The following is a 15,131-nucleotide window of genomic DNA, read 5'->3' as shown; positions in this document are numbered from 1 at the left end:
GAGAAGGGGTAGAAGAGCCCAGATCCAGGTCTGCAGAGGACTCATGAGTAACCCAAAAGCTGTATTCCCCATCAGCAAGGTACTATAAATCAAATTCCAGTCCAAATAACTGAGCATCTGTTCCAGGCCATGCACTGAACTGGGCACTTTCAGGAATTAGTTCACCTGAATCTCACCAACAAAAATGTGGTGATCTGCCCTCATCTTTCGGAAAGGAAGGGAAGTCTGAAGAGGTTATGTGATCACCCAAGGTCACACAGCATGAGACAGAGCTGTGATCTGAATCTAGGTTTTCTAAACCAGTAAACCAGTATTCGGGCTCTGTGCTTACGAAATCTTTTTTTCCCCCCCCTCTTCTGAAATCTTACATATGGGCATCCTTCTAGGAAATGCTCCATGGGTTTCATTTGATTTCCCAAGTGTCCAGTGACCCCCATCCCAAAATTTTTTTTTTATTTTTTTTATTTCCAGCATAACAGTATTCATTATTTTTGCACCACACCCCGTGCTCCATGCAATCCGTGCCCTCTATAATACCCACCACCTGGTACCCCAACCTCCCACCCCCCGTCCCTTCAAAACCCTCAGATTGTTTTTCAGAGTCCATAGTCTCTCATGGTTCACCTCCCCTTCCAATTTCCCCCAACTCCCTTCTCCACTCTAAGTCCCCATGTCCTCCATGCTATTCTTTGAGTGTTTGGCTTGCTGTGCTGTTCCTGTGTGGGAACCTGCTCGCGGGGACTCCCTCCCAACGTGTGCTTTTCCTCGGACTTTTGCTCTTGCTTCTTCTTTCTCTTTCTGTATAGCTTTAATCTTCTGCAGGTTCATCCTCTTTTAGCTGTGACTAGGAAAAGGCCATATGCATTTTAAGATTTTCTAATACCATTGAATTTTAAAAGAGACTTTGGAAATCATCTGACCGAACCCCTTCATTGTGCAGATGAAGAAAATGAACCGTGGATGAATGAAATGATTTTTCATTGATAGTAGAGTTAACGGCAGGACCCAGACTAGAGTTTGTGTTTCTTACCTTGTAATTCTGGGCTCAGTCTCTTGCACCAGTGCAGATGGGAGAATTGAATGTGGGTTTCTTAAGCTACCATGGTAAGGGGTCATGGTAAGGGGTAGTGGGGATGGTAGCTTAAGAAACCCACATTCAATTCTCCCATCTGCACTGGTGCAAGAGACTGAGCCCAGAATTACAAGGTAAGAAACACAAACTCTAGTCTGGGTCCTGCCGTTAACTCTACTATCAATGAAAAATCATTTCATTCATCCACGGTTCATTTTCTTCATCTGCACAATGAAGGGGTTCGGTCAGATGATTTCCAAAGTCTCTTTTAAAATTCAATGGTATTAGAAAATCTTAAAATGCATATGGCCTTTTCCTAGTCACAGCTAAAAGAGGATGAACCTGCAGAAGATTAAAGCTATACAGAAAGAGAAAGAAGAAGCAAGAGCAAAAGTCTGAGGAAAAGCACACGCTGGGAGGGAGTCCCCGCGAGCAGGTTCCCACACAGGAACAGCACAGCAAGCCAAACACTCAAAGAAGTCACCCTCTGTCCTGCCTTTCCCCCTCACACACACACTCAACACACATCAACCAAGGTGCCGTCCATGTTCCCATTACCTGAGAATTCACAGCGTCTGATTTAACTGTGTGACTAAAATTCAGCTGAAGTCTAGTTAATTGTTACCTGTTATTTCCAAGGTAAGGAAAAAGGAAAAAGCCTTTTTTTTTTTTTTCTAAGAGACTTAGAGGTCAAACTTATTTGGGACAAACTATTTTTCAGGAAATGGAAGAAAAAGTACTTCCTGGAAAGGGATGGAAAGAGCAAGTCCACCAGTAAACAAAGCTTCAAGCATAGAACGGTGAATTAATCCCACGTATGCATACCTTGCTTTAATCTGCATGGCATTAACCCCAGCAACAAAGTGCCAGCTTCTAATGAGAAATACCTGGTACACATTCATGAACTCGAAAAAGCACAGAGCATCTAATACAAAAAGACTGAAAATTTATCTACACATTTTAGCATACAAATGATTTTAGATGCTCCTTCCGGTAATAAATGAAGCCATAAATTAGTATCCCTTAAAATTTTTAATCTTCCATAAGAAGGAAAAAACATAAAGAGTAAATACAAAAAAGTATTAATCCTGTTTGATATGCAGCAGAATTATGTTTTGGTACTATATGAGATAGGGTGAAAAAGGTGCTCAGAAATATTATAGTGTTTACCAGACCCACATCTCCTTAAATCTTTTAGAGAAAAGCTGTTTTTGTAAACATTTAACAAAGAACAGATGGCCTGCCTTAATCATGTGGGGGAAAAAACCTGGAGCTCACAGTAATACCCTGACAAAGTCTCCCAGGCCCAGCCGTGCCCCCCCTCCCCACGCATGGTACAGTCTTCTCTAATGCTATTTAATTTTACAGCGGACATTTTCCCATCAATTCCCACTGCCTGACAGGTAATCAATGCCATTAACATCTGATATTACCATATAGGGCACTGCCAAAACCCCTCATTTATTAGAGCAACGTGGAGAATGTTAGATACCAAAGGTATTTTTAAATACACACCATAGGACTTTGCAGTTGACACATTTTCTACCGCAATTCCATGTGCCTGTTGGAATATTATGGGATTTGTAAGGATGGTGCCATGGACTTCCAGAACTAAAACAGCATGACTAATATTTAAACGGTAAACAAAAATGATTCAAGGTGTGTATACGTGTATCTTGTCAAAAAAATTACCAGAACCTAAAGATAATCACTTTTATCCTTAACTCCACTGTTCAAAATGTACACACCAGGCAAACACAGAAGCAAGTCACCTTATGTAAAACCGCAGAATAGACAAGATGCAAAGTTAACCAAAGGAGGGCAGAGATGAAGAAGTGAAGGCAACCCTTCTCTCACCTTCAATCAAACGAGACCCAAAGTATTCAGGAGCATTCGCAAGAAAAGGAGAAAGTACCTAAAAGGAAACTTTTCATTTACCTCAGGGATGCTTTCCATCCAACATTCATCAGCTTGGCCTGGCTTAAAAGCTACCTTATTTACTCATGTTTTGCCTTAATTACATCCATAAAGCCTCAAAATGGTAGCAATGTCAAGTAACAGGCACGAGCCACGTGAGAGTAACACTGCAGTGTTTCCAACAGGTATAAGCTCTGCAAACAATGTTCAGTAATGCGGGACAGCAAGGGCAAAACATTGTACTTACTGAGTGATACAAACAAATCTAAAATCGAAATGCTACTTTGTAGTAACGACATCGCACTTCTGGGAGCATGTCCCTTCCCTGCACATTGAGCCAAAGGGAGCTATCTGTGCTCTCAGAGAACCTGAGGTTCTGGGGGAGAAGCCGCGGGCCACCCAAGGCTAAAGGAACGACAGATACAAACTTAAAACATGCTAAACTATGATTTCAATGATTTGTAAAAATACAAAGTGTTCACTTAAGATTGAAAAGTACTATTTGCTTCCTTTTTAGATTTTGGTTTTGTTTTTTGGTGGCTTTGGAAACACCTCTTTTATTGACGCGCTTCACTTTTATTTTTCCAGTATCACTCCCCAGGTTCTTGGTCCCTTGACACTCTTTTAAAAAGGAATTCCAGTATGAAAACTGAAGCTCAGTCTTCAGCCAAAAGAGCACACAGGGTGCACTTAGCAAAGGCTCCGTGAGTCCTGTTGAACCACCCTTTTCTTGTCAGTGACACTGAGAAAAAGAAGATGCACTCAGTATCTGGTGTCCAATTCATTTGTTCATTCAACAAATATTTAGGGATACAACAGTAAACAAGCCAGCCACGGTACCAGTGGGGGGAAGCAGGGCACCTGACCTGGGCTGACACTAAGGGGGCTTCCTGAAAGTGGCCTGGTGCTGGCCAAAGGTCACTTCTTCCATGGGCCTGAACGACAACTCATGCCTGAGATCAGGTGACTGAAAGCATATATAATGTATGACAAGCAAGCCTGTGAAGCCCTGTTTATGGAGGAGCAGACAGGAGTTTCAAGAGTCAAGTGATACACTTCTCAACTATGACTATTTGATATAAAACAAGTATGAGGCCCCTGGGTGGTTCATCAGTTAAGTGTCTGCCTTTCGCTCAGGTCAGGATCCCAGGTCCTGGGATCCAGCCCCACATCAGGCTCCCTGCTCCGTGGGGAGCCTGCTTCTCCCTCTCTCTCTGCTGCGCTCGCTCGCTCTCCCGCTCTCAGTCTCTCCCAAGTAAATCAGTAAAATCTTTTTTAAAAAATTAAAATTAAAAATAAGTATAAAAATATTCTTCAGATGACAATTAAAGGTTGGACTATTTTCTGCTTGGCTAAATTTGGTATTAGAGTCAGGGCCTTGAGGTCAAGCCTTTAAATGTCAGTTAGTTTTATTCAGCTCATTCTTAATTTCCAGGAACAATGATTTATTGAATGAGTACCTTTATGAACAAAAACACCCAAATGCATAATTATCAAGTTTGTGAGTCATATGAACTGGAAAGGCAAGATGTGTAAAACAACATTTTTAAAGTTTTGGATATTAAAAAGTTGTACATGAAAAGATGACTCAGGTCACATAAGTTTAGAGAATCCTGGGCTAACCAAATAAGTAGTTTTCTTTACTGCAAAAGTTCCAGCCCTTACTACCTTGAGTGGCGGATTAATGTGCAGGGTGCTCCTAAAGGTACTTAACCACTCCATCCTTTTTTTCTAACAATACCTTGAATAAAAATGTTCTTCAAGATACACTTCGGATTATACCAATACAGCTAAAGTGGGGAAAATTCCTCTGCTTCTCTGGGGTGGGGAGAGTATGTGTGCGCATGTGTCTATGTATCTCAAAGAGTGGTTATCAAATATTTTACAATATAGCGTGTAACTCTATAAACAAAGCTAATTTTATATAAAATGTGGTCAAACGCTGCACTGAATTGGCAGTTTCTTTTATGCTTAATTTAAGTCACGGGTAGGAATAAAATAGGAATATTGGTATAATCATATAAAGACGACTTGTATAATTTTTGTTGGATAGAGTCAAAATAATTACCGAGTTAAATATAATGAATGTTGAGTCATCTTTATGAGTGCTTCAGAACCATTAAATTCTAGAACTGAAAATTTTAATTACTGCTGAAATATCTCATTTAAAAATCATCTGAAGGCATTTCCAAAACTTCAGTTTTCTGCTTGTGTTTTTAATCCACCCTTAGAATAGACGTGTCATACAAACAAAATCTTAAATAGCTGCAAATTAACATGAACCACTTTAATGGCATCTAAATTATAAACACATTTTGAATATAAGTGGAGTCCAAAATAATGAAAATAAAGAGCCAAGCAATCATGTTACATTTAATATTAAATAGTTCACACTGGATACTGAATACTGCCCATCCTCTATGTAGGAGTAAAACTATACCACAGGAACAGTCAGACTACATCTCTCATTTGTAAGGCTCTCCTGTAGTGTTTCTACAGTCACTTTAGCTAGAGTAACAGAGCAGTGAAATTCCACCAATGCTAAATCCTTTCCAAGTGTCTGTGAGACCCTGAGCACAGCAGACTCCCTCCCATTGGACAAAGGGGCATCTGTGCACCATACCTCCCTCCAGGCCACCCCATCGCTGCCCTTCTGGCCATCTCCCTTTCCCTGTCTCTGTTCTGTGCAGGCAGTCACACTCTGCTGGGAATGACCCGCAGAGGCGGGAGGTGGCCTCAGGGAGACACGGGTTCTAGTGCAGGCTGGAACCCTGCTGGGTACCTGCAATGCTGCCTCCAGCTGGCCCCACTCAGGGTGACAGGGAAGAGCATCAAGGAATAGCCCTGGAGTTAGGGGAGAGACAACAGCCTGACTGACAGGAAGTCCTGAAGCCAGCCCCAGACACGATACCAAATGAGGTTTTTCAACCATGTACTATACAGTTACATGTGCATTTCAATTCACAACCTTCCTCTCCTTCAGTGCCTGTAATAACCACATGAGTTTGCCGAGGTGGGTGACATTCTTGCTTTTTTATAAATGAGGAAACTGCGGCTTCAGTGACACAGCTAGAAAGAGGCCAACCCTGGACGGTAATCCCGATGTGGTGGCTACCAGCCAGTGGGACGTGCTCAGACTCGCCCAGAGGATGAGGAGGGCTTCTCCAAGCCCAGGAAGCTACTTGTTGTCTTCCTCCAAAACCATAAAAGGCCTTACTTTTAAGAGCCTAACACTAATCTACAGGTGAAAATGGCTTTTAATTTACTATAAAATTTGGGACTTCTGCCTTCAAAGGATTAGAAGAGAGCTCTAGTTTAACTCTGAACTAAAGCTCTGGAAAATCACTAACTTTTCTGCCCAAAGATAAAAGTGTGGCTAGGAACTGGCATTCAGGTTGCTGCTCACAAACATTATCCCGTTTGAGCATCAAAATCACTCTGTCGGAAAGAAGCTGAATTCAAGTCAATCAATCTGCTTTTTTGTCACCGAGAATGAATGGGGTTTTCGAGGAACAGGAAGAAAATTAGCCCACTTTCTGCCCTGCTCTGAAAATTTTCCCAAAGCCACTTAAAAAGAATAGCTTATATGATTTAAAAAAAATTCAATCTACTATATTTCAAGGAATCTAACACAGTTCATTTCCCCAGTTTGGTAACACATCACTCTACTTCTTAGGAAAAGCACCAGGTGAAGTAATAGGTTTGTATCTAAGGACCACGTACTTGAAATAACGTGTTTATACAAATGCGTGCATGCCCCCCCCCCGCCGACACACACACCCTAGGGCATAGAGTTGAACTGATGTAAACTGAACATACTTTTGATGTACCTCTACTGCTTCATAAATGCTTGGAAAAATTAGCCTAATTGTTTATACAAGACTTGAATTATGTTTTTACATGTGTTAGCTTTCCAAAAAGTATATAGAGGTAATCAGACTGCATTCCTGGTCAGAAGACTCTCCTATCCCTGAAGTTCTTCTGATAAAAGGAAATGGAGAGGGGGCCAACAGAACCTACTGCTACTCTGGCCAGGGGAAAAACAGAAACCACCTCAAATTTAACACACTCCAAAGCCTAACACAGTAAATGGTGAAGCGCTTCCCAGGTCTCCGAGGCCACAAGCACGAGGGTGCCCCCACCCCCCGGGGAAAGCAGGCCTGCTTCCCCCAAAAAACTACACCCAATTCCCACAGCAGAAATGCCCAAAAAAGGCAGGGTATCATGGTGCAGCTGACTTACAACAAGCAAACTAAAATATACACCCGTTCAAAGAGTCTAAGTAAGACACAGTCATACCCTCAGCCTCCTGTTCTGAATTGCTCACAGTTCCTCACTGTGTAAAACATCAAATATCATCAAGTAAAACATCAAGTATTATCTTTTACCAGACATTACTCTCTAGAAGTAAAAGTAGGAAAGATAACGAATTTGCTCAGGGGCCTTAATGAGTTCATTTTATTGTGTCTCCCTTCCCTCTTTTTTCTTTCTTTTCTTCACCTCTTTGCACAGTGTTTTCCTTAGCAGGCTCAACTCAGTAAGTCTCAGTGAATGAGAAGCTACAGAACAAATTCCCAGTTCACAGGCGTTTGTCTTCCTTATTTCAAGTTAGCTCTCAGGTGCCTGCAGTTCTAAAGAGGTGTCTGGGGGCTGGAATTTGGCAGCAGACCTCCAGACCCAAAGCAACCCAGCTTACCTGGGATCAAACTCAGCAAAACACAAAACAGTGCTTCTAGAGGGGGCAACTGTTCTGCAGAAATAAATCCTATTCAAAGACACTTAAGGATGAAGACCAAACTTGCATACTAAAATAGTTAAGTTCACTTCAGTAACTTTTTACTGTACACTAACAGTGCACTTTGCTGTCACTGGTATACCCAACAACAAATTTGATTCTTGAACTGGAAAGGTGAAACGTATGCAGTTTGGCTCTGGAAAAGCAACTGATACCAAGTTTGCATTTAAGTTTCCACCACTCTATAAATGTCAGTATTATATGTAACTTATTATGCTATTCCTATGAATTTAAAAAGTCAAACTCAGTAGACTGAAAGGAAGGTGTGTCTCTAGCACTGGCCAGTCCCAAGGGTTCATGTAGAAATGGAAATAGAACAATCTTTGAGGGGAAAAAATCAATTTATAAGGAGGTCAGTGATAAAGCTAATTTATACACTCCAGGCAGGCAAGTTCTCCAGAACCCAGAGACTGAGTCTAGCAAATTCAGTTGGCTATAAATGGCTTAATGATAAACTACTTTGGTCCTATAAAAATTTCTTCACTTTTTATAGGAGACAGAATCCTAAGATGGCTGAAGGATTTCCACCTTCCGGCTGGAGAGGGGACCTGTGTCTTCCAGGCAACAGAACACAGCAAAAGTCATGGGACTTTGTAGTTGTGATTAAGGTCCCAAATCAGTTGGTTTGAAGTTACTCAAAGGGTTTTTCCTGGGTAAGCCTTGCTTAACTAGGGAAGGTTTGTAAAGAGGATGTGGGCTCTCTATGAAGGTCAGAGACTCTCTGTTGCTGGCACCCAGGGAGCAAGTGACCAGAGTGAGGGGGCCACAGTGGGGGAACCCAGCATGCTGAGAAACAGCAGGCAGCCTCTAGGAGGGGAGCTCAGCCCCAAGTGACAGGCAGCAAGAGCTAAAGCCCCTCAACATACAGTCATGGCAAACAAATTCTGCCAGCAGCCAGAATGGTCTGGGAGATGGATTCTTCCCCTGTCGAGTCTCCAGATGAGAACACAGTCCTTGCACCTGACTGTAGCCTTGCTGCAACCCCGAGCAGAGGACCAGTGAAGCTGTGCTCAAACCCTGACTCACAGAAACTAGGGGATAAGAAAGGGGTGTTGTCTTATCCATGAAATTTGCAGTAATTTGTTACACAGCAATAAACAACAAATGACCCCTCTTCTCATGCTAGACATTGATCCTTCCACATAACGACAGACAGCACCCCAGTATTTCTGTATACCTTTGTGAAGCTGCCACTGCAGCTAAGGCTGAGAACTTTGGTGCCAAGCACTGTTCTGGGCTCACAAGCACCTTGGGAAACTACCCCATCCCATGCACAGGAAAACCAAGGCACACAAAGAGATCAAAACATTTGCCAAAGTTCACAAAAAGCTGGTTAGAAGAGGAGTCAGGGTTAAACCCAGGCAACCTCTCTGCAGAGCCTGCGTCTCAGCCATCATACCAGCTGCCTAATCCCTGCCGCTGCCACACTCCAGGACGCAGGAGGATGAGATGGCAGGAGAGCTGGGGGTAAGGTAACGATGGGGTGGGGTGGGGTGGGGTGGGGTGCAGAGAAGGGAAGGAGTGTTGGGGGCACTGGGACCTGCTCAGATGACTCAGAGAAGGTGGCTGCTTCAGGAAGGCTGGAGCCCAACACTGTTTCACAGTTAACTGCCATAGAGATCATCACAAGGATTTTTCTAAGAAAACCACTCAATTTTCAAGTAAAAAATGTAAGAAACTGTACTATAAACAATATTAAAGGTTCCAGATATTTTAAAAGAAATTTTATTGCATATTAGAAACAGTCTGTTTAACACTTAAAGGGGATGGTGTCCCGATGACTCCTTCCAGCTGGAATTACACATGAAACAGAAGATACCAAGGCAATTAAGTATTTTATAAACACTGCTGAGGGGTCAAAAAGAGGGAGGTTCATTCACTGACTAATAACGCAGTAATAAACAAACAGCAATGTTATGCAACTGAGAAAATTATTATAATTGAATCTACACAGCTGGGCAAGAACAGAAGCCTGGTTATGTATATTAAGCTCACAAATGCTTTGTGTGGGTAGGTTTTAGTTTCAGAACTGTTTCAGATTTGAGTCCCTTTTATAAAGTCAGATTTTTTTTTCTTATCTGAATACAATTCTGTAATTACGGCTGTAGAACAGAAAATAACTTAATGAACTGCCCCACCAATTTTTTGCTCTTCTGTTTATACTACAGAGAAATACGTGTGTACATAGTAATTGGGAACTTAAACTTTCTTGAGATGTACTCATTTTAGATGAATACATTGTACCTTGTTTGTGCAAAGCAATATGAATAATGAATGACTATGACTCCCTAGCATACTGGAGGGAAAAGCCCAGAACAAAGTAGCTTTTCCCATTTTAACATTTAGTTCCTGCTGTGTTCTTGGAGTTTCCTTCACACCTTGATATCTTCCCCTTTGCAGAAGATGGGCAGAGAAATACTGCCAATTACCACAGTTAAGTTTACACAGATGTGTCACAAGAAAGTGACTTCTATATTTCCCTTGAATTGTTAAAGTCACAGCATTTAGATTAGAGAAACATTATTACTCTCTTGGGTTCAAGACAAAGCTTGGTAAAAGTCCACCATCCTTCCATCAATTAAATGTAGTTAAAATGCAAGCCAAAACAAAGCAAGTTTCTTTTGGGAAAATATTCTAGCTAGGCATTATCCTTATTACTACATGGCATTTTTTTCCTTAATTAAGTGACTAAATCTGAACAAATCACTGATCTATGTCAAGTTCCCATCTGCATAAAAATCTAACTAACTTCAAACACAAATGGATGATTAGCTAACCATCAGGGCAGAGGTACAAATGTATCTTCAACAGGCACACATTTTACATCAATGATATCTATTTTTATGAGATAAAAGTACTAAAGCTTTAATGGTGGCAATTAAAACAGCCAAGAGTTTGAGTAGCTCGATGGCTGAGTCACAGACCTTTTACCTATAATGGGATCCATTATATCCCTGAACTCCGTTTGAGGGAGTAAAAGAGGAACAAATTTTTAAATATGGTTATAAAACAGCAGTACCCTCTGAACTAAGCTGTTTTAGTTTAAACTGCCGTTTGATTTACCCTGTGTCTTACTGTCAACATCCACTCAGCAGCCTTCTTTATAGTTCTTAGATACTTGTGTCTATTTGAAAATATTTGAACAATTTGAAAATGCTTCAATGAGGCTACTATGTAACAATTTATATTTAGGCAACTTGTTTCTACTTTTACTTTTTATATTTAAAAAATCCATGTTTTGAAAATGTGTAACTTGAGATGACTTTTGACAAAATCCTCATTTGTACCTAAAATGTGAGTATTTATATTTTAATATAAATATAAATTGTACTTTCAAAGTACAATTCAGGGGAACAAATAATTAACTATTCACAATAAGATGGTGCATTTCAGCAATACAGAACATCCACCAACAAAGGAGTGGAGATTTTTCATGATATTTTATAACATTACTATTTCAAAGTATTAGGGTAATAAGATCTGTGGTTACAAAACATAATAATCATATGTCTGCTAACACTTCTCTAATTCAAGAACCTAAAGATGTTCTCTTTAAGCTTCTCTTATAGCAAACTCAGAAATGTAAATAGAAATGATCTTAGGAACAGCCTCTCAAGTTTTTGTATCCGTTACCACCATCATCTCCAGGGACAGCTGGCAAACAGGAAACAACACGCAGAACGGATTTACCTCCAACCAGGAAAGACCAAACTAAGAGGGATGGCGGGGCAGCCGGAGTGGTCGCGGCCCAGATGGCCAAGGTCCTCAGGGTTATGCGGGTCCGCAGCCCCCACTGAGTACGCCAGCATTAGACGGAGAGCGCCAGACGCGCACTTGGGCAGATTCCTTTCTGTGCTAGCAGCTCTTTTTAGACAGGTTGTCAGAAGGAAGAACAGCAGGATGGACCCAAGGATTCAGTATTAGGGTTGGTGTTTGACCATTTACTCTGTGGGGCTTTAACAATCAAGTGGGAAAACAATCATCTCAAGATCTGTGAGACGGACAAGCCGGACGCACTGATCTATAAAATCCCACCTAACTCCGCAGCTCGGGTCTGCTGTTACAGCCTGACTTCAGTCCTGCTCAAACCACAGCTACTGCAACTTGTCTTTAAAAAGAAATGAGTGTTTGTAAAGATGGAGCTAGAAAACGAAGATGGTTTCAGAAGGAAATACTAAGAGAGTTTCTCAGATAAATACAAAAAAATGAGTAAAACCGATGTGAAAACCTGCATTAGCCAGCACAAAATTAAATAAGATAGACCCAAATTACTGTAACAAAATGTTTAAGTGTACAATTTCCGTTCCTGTAAAAAAGGGAAACTCTCAGAACAGTATTCCAATACTAGAGAATCTCATTTCACAGACATGTAACATCTGCTAGGTTTTCCCGCAGTAAGCTTAGCTTCTGCTCAATCTAACGGCCCTAAAGTAATGTGTCTTAAACATCTCCGTCTGCACAGAATAATAATGTTTGGAATACAAAATGCATTCATGTCTGCACACCTCTGAAGCTGAAGATCCACAACAAATAAACCACGGAAAGGTGACAGGGAAGGGGAAGCACGGGTAAGGCAGAAAGAACAAAAACCCCAAGTCATTCAGCATGAGCCCCAAGAAACTGACGCTGTCTCATCCGGAAACAGTGTGCTGACACTTCTGGGCAGGGGGGCAGAGTTGAACTGAGGGAAGGAAGGAAGGAAGTGCCGGGGACCCGAACCCCCCACAGCCCAGCTGAGGACGCAGGCTGCAGCAGCACTGACGGGCACTACCAGAGCCCTGGGAGCCTCGCGAGCCAGGAGACACCAGTTCAAGCCAAACTCCAGGCTGGCTTCCAGCCACTCCCGGACAGGGAACACTCTTCAGTAATTCAGAGAAGTCTACGTGGCCCCTTCCAGAAGTCTGCCACAAAGAACCAAGTAGCTCTAGCCTCCAAATTTATCTGCCAACCCACTTCCGGATCTGCCTGTCACCTTTACACTCTTCTCTCCACCGACGGCATCCTTCCACAGCCCATTCAGTTTTTCAAATATTTATCGACCCTTACTTGACCCCACATCTTCCTCCGGCTCTTGCCATCTTTTCTGCTCCCCTTTGGGCAGAATCCTCAGGACAGTGACCATATTTGTTGTCTTCCTCCTCCTTCCGTTCACTGCCATCTTTGCTCTATGTAGCCACTCTAATATTCTCATCAAGGTGATCTCCAATGCCTCCTCTCCCTCTCAGTGCTCCTCACCTCACAGCAGGACCTGACACAACTTCCCACTCCGAGCTTCTTCACGCGATCTCCACCTCCAGGACAGTCCTCTCCCTCCTGCCTTGCAGGCTCGCTCTTGGCCAGTTTCTCGTCAACTTCTTCCACAAGAGACTTCTGAGATGCTCCAAGCTTCCATGTTTGGATCTCCGCTCCATGCAGGCTTCCTCCTTTCTTCAGGTTCCACTGCTTTACAGAGCACCTACAGACTGATGAAACCCATAGTTCTTTCTGAGCCCAGACCATGCTCTTGAACTCGACACCTCTCTATCCAACTGTCTACTTGATATATTCACTTCGATGTCCTAACAAGCATCTCAAACTTAATGCATTCTGAAACAAATCCTTAATTCTGTCCACCAAACTCCAATGCCATACATTATTACTCTACCAGCAGAAGAAGCCAAAAACATGAAGTCATCCCTGACTCTTCACTTAGTCTCCTTCAATCCAATCTGTTAAGTCCCGTTGGCTGCCCCTTCCACTCTCCCAATAATCTCCTGGTCCAGGGACTGCAAGACCTTGTCTGTATACATCATCCTCTATATCCTTCCTCATCCTCTATAACTAACACCTGGCTTCTAACTTTGTCCTCCACCCCAGTCTATTTGCTGCACAGTCTGAGGGATCCTTTAGAAATGTAAATCAGACTATGTCACAGCTCTCTTCAAAACCTCCAAAATTTGCTCATTTCATTCACAGTAAAATCTAGAGTCCTTGCCATGGCCTACAAGACCTTAAACGATGTGAATGATATGGACTCCTGACGCTTCCCTGATCTCATCTCCTATAATCCTCCTTTGTGCTCTTCCACTCCCAACTGCATAGATTCCTTATTTACAGACAAACAACAAAGGACAAAGGCCCTTCTACCTCAGGGCCTTTGCACAAACTGCCTCTGCCCTCGGAGCTCTTTACCCAAAACCTCCATGGCTATCTCCCTTGGCTTCCTTCAGGATGGTTTAGGCAGTAACAGACAAACACAAATATAACACAGTGATAATACTTGGCAATTTTAGGGAAAGGACAAACAGGAGCTCATTGCATTATTCCTTCAACTTTTCTATAGCTTTAAAATTTTTCAAAAAATCAAAGTTGGAGAAGGGAAACCTCTGTGCTACCACACCAGTATTCACCTTACACCTCGTCATTGACCATTCCTCCCTCATTTGCAGCAAATCCAGATACTTGATTCTACCTGGGACTCGATTTTCTTTCAGCACCTTAAAATCAGCAGCCCAAAAATCCAACGCATTTTATTCCACCAGCTTGCTTTCCTATCTTGGTTACTGTCACTATGACTCCCACTCACCAACCTTGTCTGTCCCTCTCCCTCACTGGACCCTACCCACACTTCTCCTTCCCACTCCTCCTGCCGCTGGGCTCACCTTCTTCCGTGTGCTCTCTGTATGGGGATAGAGAGATCGTTCAAAAACACAAACTACCTGTGCTGCTTTGCTCATACAATTTGTCAACGATCCCCACCAACGGCATTTAAAACAGAGACTCCCAGTGTGGCTGGCCAGGGTCCTTGCCGGCTCCATCTTTCCCATCACCTCTGCTCTCTGCACCTAACACATGCGCCGGTGCAGGCTAACAAATACAGTCACAGAACACACTTTGCTCTCTCCCAACTTAGTGACTGTAGATGTGTCACCCCCTTGCCTGGAATGCCCATTCCTACTCAATCTTCGAAATATAACTAAACATAATCTCCTCCTGAGGCCTGATCAAACACTCTTCTGAGGCCAAGGACTACTTACCACATTGCTTGACTACTTACTGTGCGATCCTTCTAGCCCTCTGCACTACAGCCCCGAAGGAAAGCACGTTATGCTCCTGTTTCTATGTATACACAGTGTGTGCATGTGTGCGTGTACGCGTGTACGTGTCCCTAACACCTAAAACGGAGACTGACACCGCAGGCTGAGCAACCACGGAGTCAATGTCAGAGTCTCCCCAAGCCTCACTTGGATGTTACACAGCCATCCCCCGCCCTCCACCATCACACCTCAGAGCTGCTGCACCTCCGTGGTACCCAGAAGAATGCCTTTGGCCACCGTGGACCTAAAGAGTGTGGGCACACATAATGCA

The 15,131-nt window shown here is 42.6% G+C and overlaps 1 protein-coding gene across 7 annotated transcripts in view; it reads right to left on the bottom strand.

Annotated features, from left to right (window-relative positions):
• CHD7 (chromodomain helicase DNA binding protein 7) overlaps positions 1–15,131 on the bottom strand; it is a 188,535-nt gene that overhangs the window by 85,709 nt on the left and 87,695 nt on the right. Inside the window, exon 1 of one of the 7 annotated variants that reach the window (XM_032316785.1) lies at positions 13,020–13,215. The exons of the other annotated variants lie outside the window; for them this stretch is intronic. The gene's annotated coding sequence lies outside the window, so the exon portion shown is untranslated. Of the gene's footprint in view, positions 1–13,019; positions 13,216–15,131 lie in introns of those variants that run through there. 7 annotated transcript variants of the gene reach the window in all.

This window comes from Mustela erminea, chromosome 16, assembly GCF_009829155.1.
Source record: "Mustela erminea isolate mMusErm1 chromosome 16, mMusErm1.Pri, whole genome shotgun sequence".
Lineage (NCBI taxonomy): Eukaryota > Metazoa > Chordata > Mammalia > Carnivora > Mustelidae > Mustela > Mustela erminea.
Note: the sequence above shows the minus strand (reverse complement) of the source record. Positions and strands in the feature narration are given on the sequence as shown.